The sequence below is a fragment of the Anas platyrhynchos genome, chromosome 12, assembly GCF_047663525.1.
Source record: "Anas platyrhynchos isolate ZD024472 breed Pekin duck chromosome 12, IASCAAS_PekinDuck_T2T, whole genome shotgun sequence".
NCBI classification, from domain to species: Eukaryota; Metazoa; Chordata; class Aves; order Anseriformes; family Anatidae; genus Anas; species Anas platyrhynchos.
In genome coordinates, this window is record NC_092598.1 from 17,811,102 (window position 1) to 17,835,549 (window position 24,448).

At 43.6% G+C, this 24,448-nt stretch overlaps 1 long non-coding RNA gene across 2 annotated transcripts in view; it reads left to right on the forward strand.

The window, feature by feature from the left end:
* The first annotated feature begins 88 nt into the window (after positions 1 to 88).
* Positions 89 to 24,448, forward strand: part of LOC106020400 (uncharacterized) — a 39,114-nt gene continuing 14,754 nt past the window's right edge. For both annotated transcript variants that reach the window (XR_011812226.1, XR_005268824.2), the window contains exons 1-4: positions 89 to 715; positions 3,204 to 3,297; positions 8,301 to 8,480; positions 14,007 to 14,113. This is a non-coding gene — a long non-coding RNA (uncharacterized lncRNA). The remainder of the gene's footprint in view (positions 716 to 3,203; positions 3,298 to 8,300; positions 8,481 to 14,006; positions 14,114 to 24,448) is intronic.

A 24,448-nucleotide genomic window follows, 5' to 3' on the forward strand; every position in this document is an offset into this window, starting at 1 on the left:
CCCGCTCGCCACGCCCCCTTCAGTAAGCGCGGCTCCCATTCGCCCGAGCGGGCGCTAAGGGGCGGGGCTGGGGGCGGGGCTGGGTCAGTCGGAGGAGGCTGCGGCGGGGCGAGGAGCTCCGCGCGGCGGCGGCGCCTCAGAGCGCCCGGCCCCGGGATGCGGCCCCTCAGCGGTGCCTGCGGCCCGGCCCCGGGCCCTGTGGCGCTGCGTGGGGCCGCTGCCACAGCGGGCGGGTGCCCCAGAGCAGCGCCTGGCGGCGCCCCGTGCACAGTTCCCAGCCCTGAGCCCCGGGTCCCTGCCGCCTCCCGCTGCCCTGGCGGGGCGCTGGGGTACCCAGGCCGCCAGCTCCCCCCGGTGACAGCGCCCCGCGTTACAGAGCGCTGTGCCCGCGGCCCCGGCTTTTAGGTGTCGGGCGTTGGAGGCCCGGCTCGGCTCGCTGCCCATGGCTGTTAACCAGCTGGCGCTGGGGGCTGGACGTGCGCGCACCCCAGGCTCCCCTCCAGGAGCACACGGAGCAGGCAGATTTGGACCTGGCCCCAGGGAGCTCCCCCTGTGCTGTGCACGGTTTGTGTTCATCGAGCAGAGCCCACTCGTCATCACCCGACAGCCCCCACCTCAGCACAGGCAGATGTTTCACTGGCATCTCAGCGCAGTGCTTGTTTCGCTTAGGGAGGTGACCATCAAATGCCATCAGATTTGACCAAAGCAAGCTATAGTAAGCTCATAGTTTTCTTTATTTATTAACAAATCAGTTCTGTGTTTGTTAAGCTTTGCTCGGAAGCCTCACACTACAGAATCCACCCTAGGAGCAGTTCCCCGGCAGCGCAATTCCCACTTGCAGGCCGTGTAGCTGGGGTTTGGCAGGAAGGGGGACGTGAGGGGAGCCAGGCACACACCCACCCCATCAGGGAGGCTGCTGGGCTCACGGGGCTCTGCGGCAGTGGGACTGGGCTGGCCGGGGAGCTGGCATCAGCAGCCACCGAGGTGCCACAGTGTAGGGGCTCTGGTGGTGCTTTGGGGGCAGGAGGCGTTGGTGCAAGTCCTGCCGAGGCCAGGAGTTAGTGTCCGGGCTGTTTTTTTTTCAGCTGATTTACACAGCTACAGGATTATGCTCCCTGTAGAAGATACCAAATCACTGGGCTTGCGTCTCTTCTTCCTGAATGCTGATGGCAATGGGTATTGAATGCAGGAGGGAAAAAAAAAGTGTGATGCTTGTGCATGCAAATGCTTCTCCATGGTGCATTCTGTAGAGATAACTGACACTGTGCTACTCCCATCTGTTCTGCTCATAACAGCATTTGTAGGAATAGTCAGGGAGGTAGGACCGGCTGTAGGGCTGTTCCGAACTTACTGGGGGAATCTGAAATAAAGGACAAAAAAAAAGGACTGTGGTTGTTTTACAGGGCTAGGCAGTGAAACACCACACAATACAGTAATAATTGCAATGCAGAATTATTACTATTTATTACTAAAGAATGACTGCTGTTGAATTAATAGTCTTGGATCTTTCCACAGATTCCAAAGAAAAGTCGAAGCAGCAGTTTGTTCTGAGTGTAACGGCTCAAGGCTGCAGTCAGTTGGGGTGTAATTACTGACTGCTTGCTGTGGGAAGTTGCAGCACTGCATTTTACAGGGGGCAGAAGAGATCTTGTGCTTGTTGAAGAATATTTATGCATTTTGTGAGGTGGTTGTTTCAAGTAAGGTGTGTAACAAGTCCTTGAAGCACTGAAAGCAGTGCCCAAATCCTGGCACTATGCAAGTTATGATTTGTCTTTGTCCATGTAGATCTTTGTCTTCTAAGACCTTCACTGAAATATGGAACAGTTTCAGGAAGGAAGGCTGAGAGCTCTCCTCCTCCAACGTGCTTTCTGGCTAGAGGACATGAGGCACTATAATCTTGCAGACACTTACATTCATCAGACACCAAAAAGTTTGGTGCTACTCTGGATAATGGTGTGCTTGGAGAAATCCTTCACAATTTCTAGCATCCTGAAAGTATCAGAAAGTTCTGATTTGCACCAGGCTATTTATACTTCTGAAAGCTTGTTCATGTACAGATCTGCTGTTCTCTTTCATTTTGCTCCAGCTATTTACTTCGGAAGAGATACAGATATTTTATATCTGATTTTGTTAAGCTTTCATGATTTGTGACGCAAATGCCGAACCTATTCTGGGGGAAGCAGTTCCAAGAGCAATGAGATCCATGCCCCCTTGAGATAACTGAAGTCAATTGCAATTCCTTTATTTTTAATATTAAAACTTCTTGGGTGGTTCAAAATGCTTACATCACCCTGATTTTTCCAAGTAGCTTACTCTCTTCTGTACAATTCCACTGACTGGAGTCTAGCTAAGGTAAATGAGACCAAACAGTAGGTGTTGTTATACTACGAATAAGGCTCGAATAAACCATTTCTTAGGGTTGTGCGTCTGTTAATAAGTCTTGATGTTTTTCTTGCTGACACCTGCAAAGCCTTAATATTAACTCCTTGAGCAAAGGGTTTAGTATACATTTGGATTGCTTCATAATGCAGAGGCACTTGGAAGAAATGTGCTTTGTCAGTCTGGAATAATATTTTAAGTATCTCTTTTTGAGGTGCAAGGGATGCATCTTTTTGAGTTTAGCATCTTTGGTATCTATTTCTGGTTCTCACAGCTGTACTTCGAGCATAATGTGAGAGCATCTGTTAGCAGCATCTGCTATCAGAGATAATTAGGATGGGTCACTTGTTTCTTACTTTGCGTGCATTTCCAGCCTTCTCCTGCACATTTTCCTCTACACAGTCCCTTTTCCTGCTCATTTTTCTCTTAACAGTCCCTCCCTTTTGAGGCAACATGTGATTTCAGAGATACTATGTTAACACTTGAGGATGTTAAAACTCAGTCTTCTTGAATTTATTCATCCTGTATTTTCATAAATCAGTTTATCGTAGTAACTACCTCCCAAACTTGGTGATTATTACCCTAATTTACATTTAGCGATAGGAGGATAGTGCTTTATATTCGTTCTGTAATTAGATTTTTGGAAGCTTAAAATCTTATCATTAATCTGTCTTTTTTTTTTTTTTTCCCTTCCTTCCATGTCATTTTCCATGAGAAGTGTTATTTTTTCCACAGAACTACTTTTTTTATAAGGAAATCCATATTCATTATTTCTTGTTTTGGCCAAAGAAAAAATCTGATTGGAATATTTTTTTTTTCCCCAGTGGGCTTCTAGAAAACATTTTGAAGTTTTTCCTGGAAGAACAGCTTTATCAAGTAGCAGCACATCCAGTAGAAAAGAGAAGGCCCTTTGAACACGTAAGCAAAATCTACATGAATCACTCAATACATGTGTGTTATGAAAATGCATGTGTCTTGATATAATAGAAGATTGATTTTTTTATTATTATTCTTAGAATTGTTGTTTGAGACTTGTTCTGCCACATTGCGCACAAGATAAATTTTGGTTTGAGATACTAAACAGTGCTTGAATTTCAGTTGCCTATAAAGCTAATTGATCTTCCACTCTTTTTTTCTGGAACAGAGGTGTGTAAGGTTTTTATGTACTTTTAGGTAATTAGGACAGTAGAGATAAAACTCCCTTTCTTATCCCCTATAGTGTGTCAGAAATCAGGCTTCTTACATCCAAGAAAACTTTTAAGTTTATCATTCCTCTTAACACATATTATAGCTGTCTAAAAGCGTGTTCTTGCTTTTGCACAAGTTCTGTGCTCTGATTAGCACAGTGTTTAATTAAACTATGGTGGCTCTTTGTTGCTGTTTGTCTTCAATATTTAATCCCCAAAGTTTCTTGATTTTCAGCCCAGTCACAGACCCATGTGGATTCCATGTCTTCTGGAGTAAATAATACGTAACAGAATTGCTGATATGAAAGAGTTTATGAAAAACATGGATCTTTGGCTATTAGACATATAACATCCAGTTGGAAAAAACTCCCTCAGCAACTTCTTGTTTGCTTTTTTGTCATGTTTTTGTACCATAATGGAATGTCTGTTCACTCCTGAATAGCATGTATTCAACTTTTCCAGTTCCTAGTCCTCCCCATTTAGTTCCCAAGTGGTATTTTTTCAGTCTCTTATTGATCATGATCTCCCATGGTTTTGTATTTGGTTTTCAAAAAACAAACCAAAAAATCCTACCTGAAAGGGAAGCCTTGCATTTATCTGCTTTTTCCTTGTTTTGAGGAGTACTTTAGTTCTTCAAACGTTGTTCCACATGTAATACCAAGTGGCAAAGTTAGGTTTTTATTGACTTTCAGCTTTGAAGGGTGTGTTTAGAATAAGGGTAATGCATTTAACAACCTTAGATTTATGGCCAAGATACTGCACCATAACAACAATGGCTCATAGGAAAACCAAACCATTGTTAATGAAGTGGGGAATCTGGGATTGAAAGTAGAAGTAGATGCTTGCCTTTTGGGTGCAGAAGTTTCATGCTCTTGCTCTTGGAAGACCAGCCTGCTGTGAGGTGGTGAGGCTGTTGTTCCCATCTGCCTGATGGTTCCCTGTGGGTAGCTGTGTCCTCATCTCCCTCCCCAGCTGGCAGCTGCCACTGAGCAGTGTAGCCCAAAGGTATTAAGAGCAGCTGTGGTGGGTGCGGAGCACCACAGGACAGGCAGCGGTGCAGTTTCAGCTGTGTTCATATGGCTGACAGCACCCTGAGCGCTGGCACCTGATCACTTGCTTGAGCTCGGCTGTGTGTAGTCTGCCTTGTGCTAGGCTCGTGAGTAGGAAGTTTGTTAGCTTTTGAAATGCTGAGCCCTACACCCTGGGGGTTTGCTGGGGTATGCCGTACTGCTTACCGTTTCCCAACTACATTTGGGGGAACTTTTTTATTCAGCTTGAGATCCTATTTGTAGCAGCTGCTTTGAGGGTTGTTTGCATTCAGCCATCTGCTTGTCCTGTACTCCTAATGTCTGAACTACTTTGGCAAAATGGATTCATTCTGAGCATAGGTTCTGTCTATTAAAAGCAAAAACAAACAAAATAACCAAAACCATACAAGTCTGGTTATTGTTCATGGTCTCTTGCGTTGTTCTTTCCCTTACCTGCTTCCAAAAGAGCATGTTCTGGAAGAATGTGATGGTTGCTCTGTAAAGTGAACTTCAATTGCTCTTCTCTATCAATTTGCAGTTATAGATGAGAAGTGGGAGATGATCTCTTTTGAGGCTTTTGCTTAAACATCTTGTTTTATTAGGATATAATGTTCCTAGATGGAAATGGAAACTGGATAGATTCTTTGCCTTTAATTATTTGTGTTCAGTTAAGTTATCAAACCTTTTTTTAAAAAACAAACAACACCAACAAAACCCACCACCACCACCACCACATTTGGTTGTGTTAAGACATGCATTAGATCATCTCCACCATACTCTGTATGTCACATGTCCTAGGACATGGGCTCTTTGGGAAGTCCAACAGTTAGTACAAACAGAGCACAGCATGTCCCAGCTCTGTTTTGGAGAATTCTCATAGCTACTGCAATGTAAACATGAAAAGACGAAAAAAGATACTTTTTTTTTTTTCTACACAAGGCTGTGCTTGTGGACAACGTCTCGTGGTACGGGCTGAAATAAGTCCGTATGTACAATTTGGGGTCTTATGGCAAGTTAAGAAAGCAGCTTTTCAGTTAGGTCAAGCATAGACACTAATTCAAAAAACATCCTTAATTTAGAGCACACAAATGATGTGCAAGTGCCACATCTTCTTTTGGGAAGCAAATAAAGGGAAACAGCAACAGTCACTTGAGATCCTTCAGGTTGCTGATGCTTAATAAAGGTGCTTTCTCTCATAAACTGTTCAGCACCTCTTTACTCAAGGGAAAATAAAAGCAAAAACTTTGGAAAGATACTGTGTAAGCAGCATTCTTGGTTTAAACGTCCCCTTGGGGTTGCATTCTTTTGCAATGATTGATGTCAGTGTACTGTTCTTTAGACTTTTGTTAAACAACTTCAGGAGGAACAGACTGAGCTACCTTACAGTGTGTCATAAGGCATTCAGTAGTTTGGGGAAACACGACCTTTTCACTTCTCCTTAGAGTTTATTAATTAATAAACCTATATTAATTGTAGTACTCATCTGGGAGTATAAAATAAGGTGAAATAAGCAGGGAAGGAAACGTTTTGTCCCTTGAAGCCTATCAAGTTCCAGGCTCTGCTCTTCAGAGGCTGAATTCCAGGGCACCGACTGTCTCTTACGGGTGCCTGGCTGCTGAGTTCTCATTAAGTTTGAGGGCAAAGCGTGACTGTTCTCCAGCTGGTCTTGATGGTGCTTTTGAGCTTTTGTAGTGATTTGAATTGCCAGCTTCTGTGGTGTACAAGCTTGATTCTAGATACCTAATTTTTTAAAATGCTTATATTATTCCATGTTATGATTTGTTTCCGGAGCAAACATGGCTTTTTTTTTTTTTTTCCCTGTTCCTTTTTTAAAACGTGCATTCTCTATCTATTCTGGAATCATCCTGCAGTTGTTGAGGATTTTGTAATTTTAGTTGCCCATTTCCTTAAATGATTTTTTTTATTTCCGTAAGTGGTCAGGGAAACTGACTCTCAACTTAAAATTCAAAATCTAGCTGTATGGAAAACAGCATAATCAAACTGACTGGAAATTAGTATTTTCTAACTTCCTGGGTTTCATAGCTTATGCTTAAACAAGTTTGAAGAAAAATGCTCAAGGTTCTCACCCCTTCTAACTCAGATTAGGCTGTAATTATGAGTAAATTTCATGTGATTAGTTTGATATTCACACAGTTTAGAAGAATGTTGGAATGGGATTAAATGGTGTGGTCCTTTAAGAGCATTTGTGGCTATAGTGACTCTTGTAGGAAGGTAACAATGAGGCTTTTTTAATGAACTACTAGGGAGTTACTTAAAAGAATATATGAGAGATGCACAGCTTGACAGGAATATTATTGTACCGAGTACAAAACTAACTTGCATTTGACCTGATTTTTAACAGGTTGGCCTTCCATTTGCAACTTGAACTCTAACCTGTGATGAAAAGTATTTTTCTTGTGACTTTACATCTTTACATGGGTTTTCTTGAATCAAGCTGTCATTCAAAATTTAACTTTAAAGGAAAGAATAGCCATAGGAAATTAAATACCTGTTCAATTTTTGACTATTACATTCTGTAACACTATGGACAAATAACTATCAATTACTGCTCTTCATTGTCCAATCTACAGGATAGAAATACAAAATGTAAAAAATTGGAATATAATATAAAGCTGTATTTTGTCCATTCTTCATCTTGTCTGTTTACCAAAGCATTTTAGTTCACTTATGGTCTGAAGTACAATAATGGTTTTCAAAATAGGGTACTTTATTTTCAAGATCAAAAGGACCGTACTAAGACATGTACTCCCTCTAGCAGCTTAACAGGGTAGTCCACCGATGCCTGATGTGTGAAATGTATTGGAGCAGTCTCCCTCACCAAAATATTTTCTCTTGAAGTGCAGCTAATGACTATTCTGCTTGTTTTAAATCTTCTAATTTTAACAGAGTCTTTGGATTCTGTAAGCCAGGAGAAGTGTTCCAATGTTGAAAGTTATCCTCTAAAGAAAGGGTAAAGCATTTAAAATCCTGAGTTAAAACACTGTGACAGACTTATGTGCCTTTTACCCTTTGAGGAAGGCACAAAATAGATTTCTAAAACATCATTTTATTAGCCTGGTCTATATGTAACGAAAGGATGCTTTGTTTCCTCATACTCCTCCCAGAGTACTTATGTTAAAGGTATCCAGAGGAGATAACTGGAGATCCTAGGAATAGAAGAACACACAGAATAGTGGAGAAAGAAGCGACGAAGTGGTTATGCAAAATCAAAATTGGAGTTACTGTGAGTTTGTGTGAGTTGCAGGGACCAGGTTCTGTAATTGGTGCCGTTATCACGTCTTATCTTCAGCAGGACGAACTGGGCAAATGGTTTCTTTTCTTAGTCTCTTTCTGCCTCCCCCTGGAGTAAGATTTGAGTCTCAGCATCATACTGGAACCAAGTTGGGGAGAGAATGGGACAAAAATAATCCTCTGTGGGTTGGAATAGATGAATAGATGAATGGTCGGTTCCCAAGAGTTTAATTCTCAGAACTCTGCAACCAACTTTAACCGTGTTTCTTGTGCCTTCTTGCATGTCTGTAACAAATTCCCTCAGGGAAAAAAGGGAAAGGGGAGGGGAACAAAACCCACACTTCAAAGAACTATTTTTTATCATATTTTTGGCAGTATTGAATGGCAAAATAGTGATGTTCTAACATGGTTTTGCAGTCTGCTGTTGCTTAATTGATTTTTCACTTGGTTGCAGATGATGACTGCAGCAGGGATGATTGTAAAGAGAAGCTATACCTGCAGTTTTACCAACAGATGCAGCAAGAATATGATGGAGAGAGACCTGACTGTGTCATTGTTGCCATCAGCAAGGAGCAAAAGTAGTTTCTGTTACAATCTTTCAGCTAATTCTGTTACAGAAACGATAGCTACATAGGTAAGTGTTAACCCAATTTAGAAAGGTGTAATCTTGCAAATATGTAGATAATACTTGAAGAGCATGCTTATTTGATGTTTCTGAATGTCCTAAATATTTCAAATTGGTAATAAAATTTCTTATGCCTCTCCTGGGCTTTTGAGTATGACAACAATGAGGAACATGTATAGGTTCTTAAACAAACAAACAAAACCCAAACACATTCAGTGATTTATTGGATTAAAATCAGACTTAGAACAACAACAACAAAATATTAAGAATTAAAGGCCACCTTGAAGCATTTTTTTATTATTTAAGATTTTCTTCAGGGGAATATGCTAGAGGCATAGGCAATCAGGTACAATAATGTGGTCTTGTGGTGGAAGTAATACACAAGTGAGGTTTCACACAAGCATTCCAAGAAGTTAAAAATGATGCATTTATATTTTTGAAAAGTCAAAAATATCCCTTTCATTTGTAATCATTCTTCAAGGTTCTATCAAAACTAAGTTTAGCTTGGTTTAGAGATGTCGCTTAAAGTAGTCCCCATTCAGAACTGCACTTTAAATTTCTTTCAACCCATTAAAATTTTAAACACTGATTCACTACACTTAGTAACAAAATTTGACCTAGTTAAAATGAGACAGCTTTGAAATAGTTCACTGAATTAATTTCTAATAATTCATAATACATGGAGTGATTAAACATCTGTCCTCGTTTCCTTCTTCCTAAATGGCATGACATGCGTGCAACATGATGTAGTCAGTATGTCAGATAGAGTAAGTAATGGTAGGAAGTTGCATAGAAATTAATTGAAATTTCTTTCTTGCATTGATTCTATGTAAATTAATCAAAAAAATTTTTTTGTCTGTTTTAGAACTCTATTGTAGATTTAAATTTTGCATCATTTTTAGAATCAAGATCACAGTAGTAAAAATGCATTTTCTCTTGAATGGAAAGTAACTGCCCTGTTCTACAGTTAGGGAAAAATATTCTGAGTTTAAGAAAAATCTGTGATAATACTATTTCTATTTCAAGTTTAGGCATTTGTGAAAGTCTGTATGGAATTGGAAATCTATCTTAAATTTAACTTTAGATCATGAGTGGCCAGTAATGTTTTGACAGTGGGAAGGAGAAAATACAACTTTTCATATATATTTCCCATGAAGTTTATATACCTGTGCAGCTACAGGCTGGTTATGTCAGTGCTGAACTGGAGGTTTAAAAAAATCTCACTCCGTTTTACAACACACAGACTTAACAGCTATATTTTTCTATCTTTTTGCAAATGTGTGAAGTAGATGAAAACATAAGCTTGATAAAGCCAGCATGCTCTCTTCTCTGCAGTAAATCATAATATGCCTGTGGAAAATGCACTGGCTATCGTAGTTAAAGCACTTGGGAATATATTTGCTGAGCGTGAGCAACAGGAGTATACCAAGATCTCACATAAGGCAGCTGATCTGGTGGATGACTATCTAGCACAGGAGCTGTGTGAGAGTTAGCATGCTTCTGGGCATTAGATGTTTTTCTGTTAAATGAGGAAAGATACCTGAATCTTTCTTGGAGAGCTGAGCTCAGTAAGTGACTATGCGAAGACCAGGAAAGGTAAGATTGAAAGTACTCACTTTTTTTTTCCCCAAAATACCACTTCAAGCTTCTTTTAAATCTGATATAAAGAAAGCCTGGGTACATTCCATGTCAGTAATCTGTAAATAAAGGAGAGCAGTAAAGATCAAAAGCATATGTATAAAATGCCAGTGTGTATATTCGTGGGCATGTACATCCTGAAGTAGGATGTTTATGTTTCTTCACATATCCGGAAACACTATAAGGACATACACAGACACCATAGCTGGCAATTACTCTTTCACAGGGCATGGTTACAAGTATTTGATCATCTGCTACTGCTGTTGTGTTTAACACCGCGTGCACATAAATGCCTTTAAGCTGGTGATGTCCAGCAATCTGTTAAGCAACTCTTGATTTAAGAGTTTGATAATTTAATGTTGTATATATTTTATTGACAGAAGTTTAAAATCCAGCAGAACATCTCTAAAAGATAAAAATGAACCCAGCTACATCACCCATAAATTAGAGACTTAAAACATCTGTGCTATTTTTATCTTAGGAGCTATTCTATGGAAACATCTTGGATCCCCTTGTGACAAGGGAATAGTGAGATTCTTACAAGTTTCTACTTGCGCTGTTAATGTATTATGAAGAATTTCTTTCCTCTTCATTTAAACTAGGCTGTGTTGAACAAACTGATCCTTCAGCTGAAGTTGATGACACAATCATCAACTTAAACAAACTCCCATCTCTTCCACTGCCAAGCAGGAAAGTTCTCTTAGGCCAGTCACCCTTTCCTCAGGTTAAACCTGCACTACTGGGCAATAGGCCGTTAGGGGGTGGTCTTCCAACACCATTTCAAAGTATTTTGTTCTGTTTTCACATCTGACTTTGTTGCTTGCCACAGTATGTTTGCTCGTAAAAGTAGAACAATACATAGTAGATACTATGTGAATTACATCAAGTAGGTAGGTGGGACTTGAAAAAATCTGAGCTTGCAAATATTTAGCAGTGATCAAATAACAGTTGAAAGACTGGAACTCAGCAATGGTATTTTCAGAGCAAACTTTATGTGAAAGGATAGGAGAGTAGGGGAGTATACTATTCTTTATCTAAAAATGAATTCGTTCCAACATTATAAAAGCGTAGGAATATAAAGCTTATCTTTTATGTCCTTAGTCTGAAATCGGATTCAACTACTGTCCTTGCATCTGTTTGAAGTTGGTACGGGTTGAGGTGAACACCTGGCTATTTTAGAAAGGCTTTTTTTCTTCCCCCGTTGTGAACTTTCCCGTTCCACAAAGCTTTCTTTTTTAGTTACCAAGTTGGTTGCAATTCTTTTGAGTTATTGAAGCTCATTGAAAACCAAAAGGGTGGCAGAAACAGTGAGGGCGGTTCAGGTTTTAAGCATGAATATTCCTAGATGCGTAGGATTAGGGTATGGTGCTTCGTCAATTAAATACCGCTTTCATGATTGAAACAAATAGGCAAATTGATTTTTAAAAAGTGTGAAATCTGCTTAATTGGACTATTTTCTTTTATCAAATGGTAGTGTAGAAGGAAGCTGCATGTACACTCTTGACAGCTGTTGGTGTTAGTGCTGAGTCTGGTTCCTTGGCATGAACACTAGGCACAAACTGAACTGAGATTCGTGACCTACATTATGGTCATGGATTAAAAGCTTGCTTAGAACAAGCCTTGGATGTCATCTAAAATGTTTGTCATGAACCATCAGTCAGAAATAGAATCTGGCTTTAACTTTCTGTGACAATTGTATTTAATTTGTCAGTCTGTGTTTTAACTTGTGTGTGCAAGGTTAACATTAGTATCGGGGAAAGATTTGCTTTGTAGTAGCTCATGCTAAGTTTAGTAACACTGGAGGCCAGTGAGCTCTGCGTTGTTAAATACATCCAGGAAGGCTTTGTTGCAGCTCAGTGGTTGTACATCTTTTAAAGTAGGACACTGTGAATGAAAACAGCTATGGCATTCATCACTTGGTGTGTGGTGAAGCTGCTTCATCTGCCGTGCTGGTTTCTGTATGCTTCAGGCAGGTAGCGGGCCTTGCTTAAGCCCAGTGTTTTCATGTACTCATAGGTAAGAGCACTTTTTAAAAAAAAAAAAACAAAACCATTTTCCAAATGGGACCCTCAGATGTGGAGGGTAAACCTCCACCTCTTTTAGCACCTGCTAGGGGGTTTGAGCCTCTGGGATATTCTCCACATCCACCTGCAGAATGGGCTCTGCTTGGAGAAACCTGGCCTTGTGCTGACACCGCCTCTGTGGCTATTTGTGCTGATAGCCATGCATCACGTCTAGCTCAGACCTTCCTGATGCTGACAGCTGTTCATCCTTTCTGGTTAAAGAACTTAATTTCAATAACATTGAAAGCAGTGGCCTGCCTTCTTTAAGCCACTCTCAGCTCAAAGGATACTGTTTCTGTATTGAATGTTTTAGAAAGCAGTTTGTAATTATTTCAAGCTCAGTGGATTTCTTTGGCTTTTTTCTTAATAACCAGGATGTTTACCTCAGATGTCTGTGTAGCTTTTACTATTAGAATATAGAAAAATACACTGGTACTATTCTCTGGTCATGAAATAGAAGTGGATGTTTTTACAGCTTATTAGGCATGTGGTGCAATGGAGCTACCTGAGTGCACAGTAGCTGTGAGCTGACAGAAACTGAAAGGGGTTCTCAGAAGAGCAGAAGATCATTAGAGGAATTGTTTTTTCTCTTTTTCTTCAAAGCTCTTCCTCTTGGTATGGGTTGAGTCTTTCAAGAGTATGGCTTGACTGCTGATCAACTGGCGTTGTGTCAGCAGAGTCTCAAGAAAAGGTTAATAATCATGAGAATGTGCAGTAGGAACTTATCCCTGCAGTGCCTCACGGGAAGGATGTCATGTTGGGTTGTCAGAGACCTACAGGAGCAAGTAGGGGGTAGAGTAGATAAGTCTGTTCTGATAGGTAAGGTCTAATAGCTTGGAGTCCTTCTAAGACTGTAGCTGTCACTCGTTTGCAATCAAACTCTTAGGGCATTGCTGAAAGGACCCTTAGAGGCCTAGCTGAAAATAAGGTACTGCTTGGTGTTTTCAGTACGTGTGATGGGATGAAATAGAGAGCGTACTTAGTCCTGACACTGTCAGTTTGTGAGAACAGAATTAAAACAAACAAACAAACAACACACCTTGTTGAACATCTGAGCTAAGGAATTGTAAAATCTCAATAGCAATTTTGTATACCCAGAAGGGTGAACATGGGCAATATATTTACATAGAAGATGAGATGTGAATGAACTGATGTAATGCTGCTGCTGTAAAAAAAAAAAAAAAAAAAAAAAAAAGAGCATCTCGTTCTGTCGTGTGTAGATAGGAGTGTCAATACAAGAGCTCAGTTTCCAGCTTGGTACATAACAGTTTGAGATGAGCATAGCTGGCTGGGTGCCCTTCTCCACAGCCTTTTTTTTTTTTAACTGCCCTATGAGGAATAGTTAAGAAGCTAGTTTTACTCAAACCTAGAAAAGAGAAAACGGAAAAGAAAAATGATAGTAAAAGTTAATTATATGTAAAAGTTTCTAAAGAAAACAACTTTTTTCCATGTCCGTTGTAGGTAAAATAATAAATACTTGGTTTAATTTGTAATGAAGACTTACGTTAGAATTAGACAATATTAGCTGGAGGAGAATATTATCTTTGCAGTGGGCCCTCAGCTTACTCGTGTATGCAGAATACTTAAAGAAATATTGGACTGCTTTTTGTATCAAAATGAGCGGTTCAATGTTAGATTATGTATTTGGGGACTTGAAACAATCAAAAGTTTATAGCAAGTCATTAGTTTTGATACTACAGTAAAACGGAAATGTCAATTAGCCTTTCACTGATTGAAGAGGGAGTTGATTTTCAGATAAAAATAGATGTGGGGAAGGTGACCAGATAAATAAACCACAAACTGTCTCACAGTATTTGTTTTTACTTTTTCACAGGTATTAACGTTAAACCAGTGCAGCACCAACAGGAAGCTAAACTCAAGTCTTTACTTAACTAAGAAGATACTACTGACACAACTGGCCACAGTGGAAGTCCGGTTACTGTGAGTACATTCACCTTCTGTTGCACTCCATCCCATGACCATTTCTGAAAATTGAAGAAGGCTTTTTCATTAAAACCATTGTTCATGAGTGTCAGTGTCATAGCTACATAATTTTAAAATGGAAGCTGTTAAACAGTCACAAGATATGGTTGCCTGCCTTAGGTAGTTGCCATCAGTTTCATTTAGTGGTTGAACTTCATCTGACTCTATTCAAGTTCAGATGTGCAGGCCCAGTCAGATGTTGTTTGCAGGATATAGTAGAGCATGGATGGAATTTCTTTGAATGTGTGAGGTTGATCTTTTTTTTTTTTTTTATTGTTGTATTTTCTTAGAGAGAGATGAAGATGAAAGGACTGACTTTAGCCTCAACTGAAATTTCTGGTGTTGCTCTCTCACATAACTAACAGCTTTGAAAAAGTTTTAAATTCATGTCTTTAATTTGCTTGAAAATGATTTGTTGTGTTTTCATTTCTTTTTACTTCCATTGTAACTTGAAGTTGTAACAGTGGAAAAAAAATAAGGAAAATATTGAAATAACTGTAGTTAATAAAGCCATTTAGTTATGTGAGGAATCACCTTAATATGTGGTTACCTACAAGCCAGTCAGACACCAGGTTTAAAAGATATTTAACAGCCATTCTACTGAAACATCAAGTATACTTGGATTTAATACATGAAAAATAAACAGCAGCTACTCTCCAAGAGTTTTTAATAACCAGATTAAATTATTGACTACAGTTTGTATGTAAGGAAACAACACCAGTAACAGTCACCATGAAGCACTATATGGATGTTTCTAACTTCTGAAAGAGAAAATTTACTTGCATAGAAAAAATTGTACATTCAGTAACCAAAAATAACTTCTGTAATTGCACTAAATACATCACAGATATTACTTGCAACCATAATAACTTTTCTTGGTAGTTCTCAAAATAACAAATTTCTGCTTATAGTGAATAGTGAAGAACTGACTAATATGTGTGCTTATCTGTATATCAGAGTAATGTTTTTTTTTGTTGTTTTTGCAAAACAGGATAATGCTTTTTCCACTGTGTTTTCTGTAGCACTTCACCATCTAGAAGGTTACACGGTGACTTCAGTGTTACATTTTTCTGATGGTGCTTGCTTGATTTGCTCTATCATAATGTATGCTGACAGATGAGTTTTCATTATTGAATTTGCTCATTATATGAATTAAATCAATTCATAAATTTAATTTTGCTGAGAAACAATACCAATACAGATTTTAATTGAGCAAAATTTCCCTGCAGTGCAAGCTGTGGAAAATAGCCCTCTGCTTGAGAATGAAGTGGTGTCTTTCTGCAAGGCCTGCCAGTTTATTTTTGTCTTGCAGCTTTTTTTGCTCATTGAATGGGTTAGCTAAAACCATCAGGAACTAGCTGTCAACCCAAGAGTGTGTAAGCATATATCTTATTCTTTGTCAAGGCTCCCTCTAATATTGGTTTTTAAATATGTAAATATGGCTTCTGTGGCAGTGTGGTAGTCTAATGGCAGTGTCCTCTTTGGGTAGCTAGCTAACCTCAGAATTATTATAGCCCACCTACCCAGGAGTTTATTTAGCTGTTGGTACTACATCGTCTGAGGACTGTGAGCACTTACAAATTACCCTGCCGGTGTCCATACGAGCAGGAGAGTGCAGGAGGCTTTCCCATGGGGATCTGGGAGCTTGTTTCAGAGCCTGGAATTGAACTAATTCTCCTGAGCCCCATAGTAGGTCCTTAATCACAAAATCATTCCCCACTTCCCCCAAAGGGATTAAATGTAATAACTTGTATCATTTAAGTTTTTTCTTTTTTCTTTTTTCTTTTTTTTAACACTTGAGGTTGAGGTTTTGAGGTTAGCTTTACTAAAGAGTTCTCTGTCCTAGTGTAAAATCTCTTCTGGCAGGCAGGGACTGAGATGCTGAGTGCTGCTTTGTTGTGCCTGGAGTTGATCAGGACTGGTCTTCCCTGGCCCCACAATGAGAGCCCTGCCTTGGGTGGAGGGCTGGGACATGGGCACAAAAACCCCGATCCCTCTGTGCAAGGAGGAGAGGCTAACCTAAACATCCTCAGAGAACAGAGGGTGAAAGTGGTGCATACTTGTGTTCTGTAAGGAATGGAGATGAGAGTAAAATAAAGTGAAAAATGGTGTGACATGGCTGGTTTAGGAGTCATTCTGAGCCTCTGAGCTGAAGCATGGTAATGACATTTAAGGAAACTAATCAAAGCAAAACCAGTTTTCATCTGCATTTGGAGATAAGAGGGACACGTCTTTGGAGGCTGGCTTTTCAAGAGAATTAGGTTTAAGTTATCAGCTTTCCTGACGTGAAATTAGAGGGAATGGAACAAGTTCTAAACTCTGCATGCCTGAGCACAGAAGAAATTGTATTTGAAACTTGAAAATAGGAGAACACACACACAAAACCCAAACATTACCTGACTCTCTCCCCACCCCCAAGAAAACATGACAAAAAAAGTGCCCCGGCCTTTTGTAGGACTTGTCAGCTAAAGGGTGTGAACTTGGAGCTTCTTTTCCTAAAGAGATTTCTGAGCAGCTTAGGGGAGCTCAGATTCTTTCATTGGTCTCCTATTTGCAAACTCTCAAAAGGGCTCTCAAACTTTCTTATAGACAAAAATGTTAGTTTGACTTTTAAATGGGATGCTTGGCTAAGTAATGTATGTTCATTTCTAAATCAGGTAATCAGCACAAACAGGCTAAAAGGCAAATTGTCCTTAACATTCACAGCACTGTGTGTGTGAGAGCAGAAATGGGAGGTATTTAATGAAAGGTGTGTGTACAGATCCTCAGTGCAAATGATGTTAGGCCATTCATTTGTGGAAAGTGAAGAAAAGAGCTCAACTTCCCATTTACCTTCCTTCACAACCTTTTATAATCACCTGTGGGTTCCTGAAGATTCCCATATTTTCAAAAAAAACCAAAAACACAAACAACAAAGAAACCCTACAAGTTGTGCAACTCTGATGCAGTTACCTTACTGAAGCCACCTGGGGGGAGAAGTTTGAAAGTTTACCAGGTGTCTCCTATTCTTTATAACACGAAGATGAGTTAAACATGAAGACGAGAGTAAGCATAAGCAGTGGCCTGTGTCAGAGGCCCGCAGAAGATATGTTGTGGACACCTAATAATTCTTAGCACACCATTTGTTTGAGCTTTCATTCAATCTTTTCATACTTCCAGAATACGCTGTTTATTTTCTGAGCTGCTTAGTTTCGTAATAGTCACTGGAGACCTGTGTCATGTTTTACAAAGAAGAAAACATATCAGATGAGATTTTAACCAGAAACCCGCTCTAGTGATCAAGTGAAAAAAAGGAAAGATAACTTTCATGTGTAGTTAAGGCTGACACATGGCCCAGGGTGCTTGAATTATTGAATGCTGTTCGTATTGCCAGTACTGCGGTTGATTTAGCTGTCCTTGGGGCACCTGTGGTGATAGATTTTAAATGCATTGTATTTTTCATCCTATACTTCTGCATCTTTAGAAGGATTTACTTTTCTGACAGAAAGCTTGGGTTTGAAGTACTTCTCAGACAAACACCAGTGCTGCCCTCACCTGCCTTAAAACTTGAGGTTTTGGGGTGAAAAAGAAAAAAAAAATTGATGATGTTGATCTTCAGGTGATTCTGTATAGGGGTTCTTGTGGTCTGGTGAAGTTTGGGTAATCAAGGCAAGAGAAAGTGACTTCCTAATTTAAAATATGTACTTTGGGCCCGTAACTTTTTTGCAGCGTACCGCCATCATGCCCTGTAGGCCATGTATCAGCCTGTTCCATCCATTGTGCCACCTGCTGAGCTTTGCTGGGGAGGGAAGAGGAGTGCTGGGGAGAGGGAAGCTGCTGTGCCCTGTGGTGGCAGCTGTGCTGCATCTCACTGGTCAGAGAGCTGCTGTGGGAGACGAAAAAACAGTTCTCACTTGCAGCCATTCAGTAAGAATTTGGGGATTAAGCACAACTAACGGAGGGCAATGAAGAGCTAAAGCTGCTCTCCCACCTGAGCATGCCAAGGTGCTGCGGGAGGGGAGAGCTCGGTGGCTGCTGCAGCCCAACAGAGTGGGGAGAAGAAATGGTGCCCTCGCTTTGCCTTTTATTGCCATGGGCAGAACAGCAAACAGAAGCATCATTGTACTGCTTTACATCTGCTTTCCTTCGTTTGGTAGCAACTTCTAACGCAGCTCAGTGCAAAGCAGCTATGGAATAGTTTAGTCACGTCTGCTCAGGCCTTCTGTCTGACTTGTGGAGGGAAGAGTGCTAGACTGTGTAATTTGTGTAATGTAATTAGATGTGCTGAAGCAAGACAAATATGATACAAATGGCATGAATGAAAGTAGGAATTCTTGGACATGTATCTGCTGCCTCTGGTGAGCTATGCTGAAATTGCAGCACGTTTCTTGTGGAAGCAGGGAGGTTTCAATCCTCTTCATCTTTTGCTGTGGGTTAAATCTTACCGAAATTCTGCCACTGGGTGGAAAGGTCTGATCCAGGGACAGGCTGTGGACAGGACGAGTTGGTTTGCCAAGCCCAGCGCAGCCGGTGTGCCACAAATGGGGCACTTCTGAGTGATAGAAGCCCTGTTTCTGGCAAAACTTTCAATCAGTGAAGCAGCGAGGTAGTAAATAGCAAAGGCTTTTTCTGTCCAACTCAGCTGGCTGAGAGGACTCAACGTGCAAACGTGGTTCAAGGCAGGAGCCGGCTCCTGCTGCACGCCCGGGCACAAAGGCCAAAGAGTTGTGTTTCAGGTGGGAGATGCAGCAGCTTGAGGACTTAGCGCTGTGCTGCAGTGAGAGAAAAATACAGGCCTTGCGTGACTTTTTTTGATTCCATTAGCAGGAAGGAGAACGTTCTTAGTGGTGCTGTTTCCAAAGAAAAAAACAGAATCACCTGTTTTGAGCTCATATTTCAGGGAGGATTTGGGGATATGTTGCAGCCTATCAGAGGCTGCAGAAGTGAGCTGTGCCTGGGAAAACAAGGCTTGTGCTGCTAAGTTTTTTGAGATTTATGTTGTCCCACATAAAGGATTGGAGGTGATGGGAGTGCCCAGGTACCTCAGCAGAGGACAGACATCTGATAACCGGGAAGCTCTTACCGTTGCTGACAAGGATGTGACGTGCCCCAGGTTCCAGGTTTTTACCCAGTGAATCAACAACTCTTTTCTTATGCCTTTACTGAAGCCACCATGGAGACATTGGTTTCTCCAATGCTTTTTCTATAGGTTAGGGCTCCGAGGAGTTAACTGCTGCACAGAAGTCATCCGGATGAGGGGGCAGAGCAGAAAACGCAGTGATTCTGGGCTTACGTGCGCGGCAGTAACTGGGGTGGTGTTATTAATTACTGCTGCCACTAGTTAGCAGGCACAGCTAGCGCCTGTGCCTGCAGCTCCCTGCCTCTCCTATCAGGTGTTTCTCCACCTCTCTGGAGCTCGCTGAACACTTTGTTCGGTGTCTTTGTCTCCTGCAGAGCTCAGCCTTTCCTTCAAAACGTGCTTTGTGTCTTGAGTCCCAACGCAGTGACATAAGGGAAAAACAACCCTTTGGCAACCTCCCCCTCCCCGGTGGCTTTTCGAGTCGCTCACCCGTCCTCGCACCTTCCTGCGTGCTGCTTCCCCCTGGCCTGTCGGTGGAGGTGCAGGTACAGGCTTGACAGCTCCACGGGAAGGGGCAGCAAGGGCTTGGGAAGCCAGGGGCAGGTGGCTTTAAAGTAAAACTTGGAGATGCTGCGAGGTGCCTGGGCTGCTGCAGGCAGCAAAGCTTCCTACGTGCAGACCACCAGTGCCCTTGGGGCATTGTGTGGGGACAGCCACTGTCCCGAGGCTGCGACCGCAGCTGGGGAAGGGTCCAGGAGGGGCAGGAGCCCCGTGGCCGGAGGGGTCCCCCTGGGCCTCCAGCTCCCTGCGCGCAGCCGGATGAGGGGAGGCCAGGAGAGGGAACGCCGCAAAGGGCGCACTGCCTTTGACAGGCTGCAGGGACCCTGGTTTCCTGGGTGAGAGCCTGCTGCTGGGGGCTTGTGGAAGGAGAAGAGGGAAATGCGAGGAGAGAAGATGAAATAATGCATCCGAGCCTTGCTCAGATTGGGGTGGTTACGGTAGGTGATGCTAGGAGCTCTTGCCCCGACGGCGCGCTGTAGTGGATGCTGCACTCTGCAGGGCCTCCACCTGTGCAGTACGAAGCGGCTTCTGGCAAGAGACTGAGGAAAGAACAGGGAGGGAAAGCAGAGCTGCACGGCACGATTCATTCTTCCCCAAACCGGCAGTACTCTCTCCATCCCCTTCATGAGCAGCACTCTGGTGGTCGTGGCTTTGGGACAGTTTGGGGGCAGCAGGAGGCTGCAGTGTGTGATGCCTCCCGGGGCTGTGGTAGCCGGTGGCACCAAAGGCTCCTTAATGCCATGAGGCCAGGAAAATTGGCCCTCCTTTTCTTGGCTTAAGTTCGTTTTGGTCTAAAGTTTTATTTGGGGAAAGTCTGAAAGTCTGAGAAAAATGCTGCAAGAAAAAAAAAAGCTGATGAAGATGTTGGATGCAGGAGTGGCAGGAGTGCGGTGGCCAGGCCTGATGTGAACAAAATGTGGCAGGGATGTTTCATGAAGAAACGGTGTGGGAGCAAATTGTCATGGATCAATGTAATCTAATTTCTTTGCTTCTGTGATCTAAATAAATGCTTTAATAATTTAGTAAGGGGGAGCCTCTAATGGGTGGGAAGGAAATAATACAGGATGATTTAACAGAAAGCAGTACGGGGCAATGAAATATTAAAGCCACTCATTAAAAGGTGGGTGATGTCCGAGCTGTTAAAGATGGGAGAGAGAAGGAATGACACAGGTTTCGAGCACGGGGTGAAAAGCATCGTGGACTGCTGGCAAGTCCAGTGGATGTGAGCAGCCGGAGAGCAGCACCATGGGCAGCGTGGCACTGGAATTGTTGGGCACACCTGGCTGCCCAGGCATCGCTGCACGCCTGAGCTCTGGCAGGCTCCCTGGGGGATGAAAGCCCTGTCAGAAAAGCCCTTGCCGCTCTGGGCCAGCGTGGGGTACATTTGGATTCTTCCTCAGCCGTACTCACTGTATTCTTGGGGATATGCCTGCAGACAGGGAGTGTGGGTGCTGTGCTCCCTGTGCATCTGCTTGTGCAAAGGCTTTTAAAATGGGTGTCATCTGGTAAGCACCAAGAGGAGAGGGTTGGGGTGGGAGTTGTTCTTCTTTTTGTCCTACAATATCTTTCAGCACTTCATGCTGTGTAGGTTCCTGAACATAATTTCATTGGGTAGGACGTGGCAGGAAGGATGGCCTTGTCCGAGGCCCCACTTTGATTCAACTGTGCTGCAAATTTCTTCCAGATGGACTTGAGCGTGCTTCTGATGTGCGGGGAGGTGTTTGGGCTTGTGCGGTTTCGGGCAGGCTGGTGGTGGAGGTGTACAGAAGTACCACCAAATTATTTGCTCCCCAGATCTTTGATTTTGCACCCAACAACAGTAATCGTAGGGAATTGTACTTTGCATTGATTTTCCATATATGTGGCATGTTCTAAAGTTTGCTCTGCAGAAACACAACATTGATCTTTTTATGCAGTTAAGGACCTGGCTGCTTCCGTGCAGGCACCCAGTCATCTCTTCGTGTATTTCTTTCACCATTAATAGGACTTAGTAATTAGTATGTAGTAAGTGGTTTAGTAAAAGCTATTTGGAGGCCATATTTTCTAGGGAGTTCGTGTGGTTTCTTGGTATCATTACTAATGGACTGAATTTCAATAAATTCCAGTTTGAGTAATACTCAGCGATCTGAAGTTTGTGAGCATTGCTTCTGGCGTGCCGGCTCAAAGTGGCGCGTGTGTCTGCAAAGGTTTGTGCCCCAACGTCGCTTTATCAGAAAAGCGCCGAAATAAATAAATGCAGCAGTAACACTTTGCCAAACTGTGTTCCAGACAAAATCCTTTTCCCCCTTTCATTCACCTCTAATTACCGCTGAAAACCCCTCCAATAACAGCTTTTGCAAGGCTTTCGTCTCGGCGTTTGTGCAGCGCTCCGGAGCTGTTGATTGGAGGAGCACCACAATGGGGAAAAGAAAGTCAGGGCCCAACGTGTGACAGGAGTAATGGTTTGGCTTTGTACATCTGTCAGCTAATGCTTAACTAATGCAGAATTACTGTCAGGCTCCCGCCGAGCTCACTTTCCTCTCCACCTGAATGCGTAATGACTCCGTGGCCAGGAATTCAAAACAAATGCATAATGGCCGGACATTTAGGACAAAATCAGGAGAGCAGCAGTGCCTTGCCCTGCCTGCTGGCTGGCTGCAGAGCCCCCACGCTGCCAGGCGGTCCCGGGCACCCTGTGCCCGCTGGGCACCCGTCGGTGCAGTGTGGCAGCCCCGTGTGCCACCCCCGTGCCCGTCCCCAGCTGGCAGCGCCGTGTCCCAGGGCAGCGCCGGTGCCTGGGGACCCTGAGGCTGCGGCGCTTCGCCCCGGGGAGAGCGGCAGTCCCTGGCGGGCGCCCATGGCTCAGCTCGCAAAGCCCTGTGGAAGCGTGTGGGAGGAAGCCTGCGCTCTAAACGTTTGTCATTACCAGCTAATGGGGATGCGAGTGGCTGGGGAGCGGGCTGATGGGGGGCTGCACTGCCATGGGGCTTCGCTGCAGGCAGCCGCAGGAGAGCTGATGCCGCTGGAAATGGTGAGCTGCCAGTCGGTGGGATGGGTGCGAGTCCCAGCTGGTATCTCCTTGGGTGGGGGGGTGTTCCTGCTCACCCATGTCCCCTCAGAGGGGCCCTGCTGGCAGGTGAAGTGCTCTCTGCTCCTCTCTGGGGCACAGAGCTGGGTAAGCTCTCATTAGCCAGAGCTCGTCAGCCCAGGCGGTGAGGAACCGTGGTGGCTGGGAGCTGGCCGCGGGGATGGCTGGGGCTGGTGGGGTTCTGTGCAGGCTCTGTTGGACTCGGCATGGTTGTTTGTCAGGGGCCCTTGTCACCTGAACCAAAACCATCTCAGGTGGTGTGCCCACCTGCCTCACCTTGCACCAGCGGTGTTTGGACGGTATCAACCTCCCTGCCGCAGCGAGGGAGGAGCACGAGGAGCACACACGTGCATGGAAAATGTTGGAGTGCTGCTGGCGCAGCTGGGCATCGCCTTCCTGGGGCTGTCTCGGGGCATCCACCTGATGCAGGGGTGGTGTTTGAGGGCTGGGCCGGGATGTCTGCCGTGGGAGGGCGGCTGTGAGCTCCTGGATGCTGACCTGCTGTGCAGGAGGTACTCGCTAACCTGCTGCTGTTAGCAGTTTGTGGTTTTCTTCTTGCCCCCCCCCCCCCATTTTTCAGCTAGCAGAAAGCATTCAAGAAAATATTTGTGTTGGAAGAGTTTAAATGTAACACAGTTTTCTGGTACAGCCACCAGGGAAAATACCACCTCATGTACAAATGCGGAGTGAGGTTTTAAAAACAAATAGTGACAGAGGTGACCAGTGTTCAGTCTTTGAAATACTGCCTGAAGTGAGCATTTGGAAACAAGAACGAGCTGGGAGCACGGGGCGAAGCTGGGGCTGTGAGGGGGGGAGCTGGGGAGGGCTCAGCTGGGCCCTGCAGCTCGGTGTCTGTGCACTCCTTTGCTAAGGTAATACAAACGATGAGTAATTCAAACAATCAGTTTAGTGCAGGCTCACACTTCTTGAAAGCAGACTGCAAAGCCATTTTTGAAAGTCTGTCTTCCAAGAGCGTGCTGCATGCGGTGCCTGCACAGCCTGCCTTGAGGCAGCCTGCTCCGCACACCCGGCCTCGCTGCGTTGCTGCAGTGGCAAGTTGCAAGGCCATCGATTTGCCATGCACTCCTGGTTTGCTTCTCCCCACTGTGTCTGATCACAGCTTGGGAAGCTCTGCTGGTGTGTGTGTCCTTAAATACCCCACAGACTGACTCAGCCCCTGGAAATAAGCGTTTTGTCACCCTGCTCCCTGCGCCTTGCCAAATGCTCCATGGCCTGGCAGCCCTTTTGCCATGTGGGGAATTTTGGGCTTCATGCATGTCCAAGGGGGGTGACCAGCCAGCTCTGGGGAGAGGTTCCCAGTATGGTTATGGTGCCACAGAGCTCCTGGCACCCGGCTACTGTAAAGCTTCAGGTCCAGAGCACCGGATCACCTGCAATGGATCGTCACCAGGGACGGGGTGTCTTAGCCCAGCTGCGGCCGTTTGGAGCAGCCTGCCAGCCAGGCTGGAGCAAGTCCTTTTCAGGCATTGCCACTGGGGTAAAGCCTTTTCTGCCCAAATTCGGCCCCAGAGACAGCTGTGCCAATGCCACTGGGCTGTGTGTGTCCAGCTGTGATCAGTGTGGCTGTGATGCCCGGAGCTGCTGC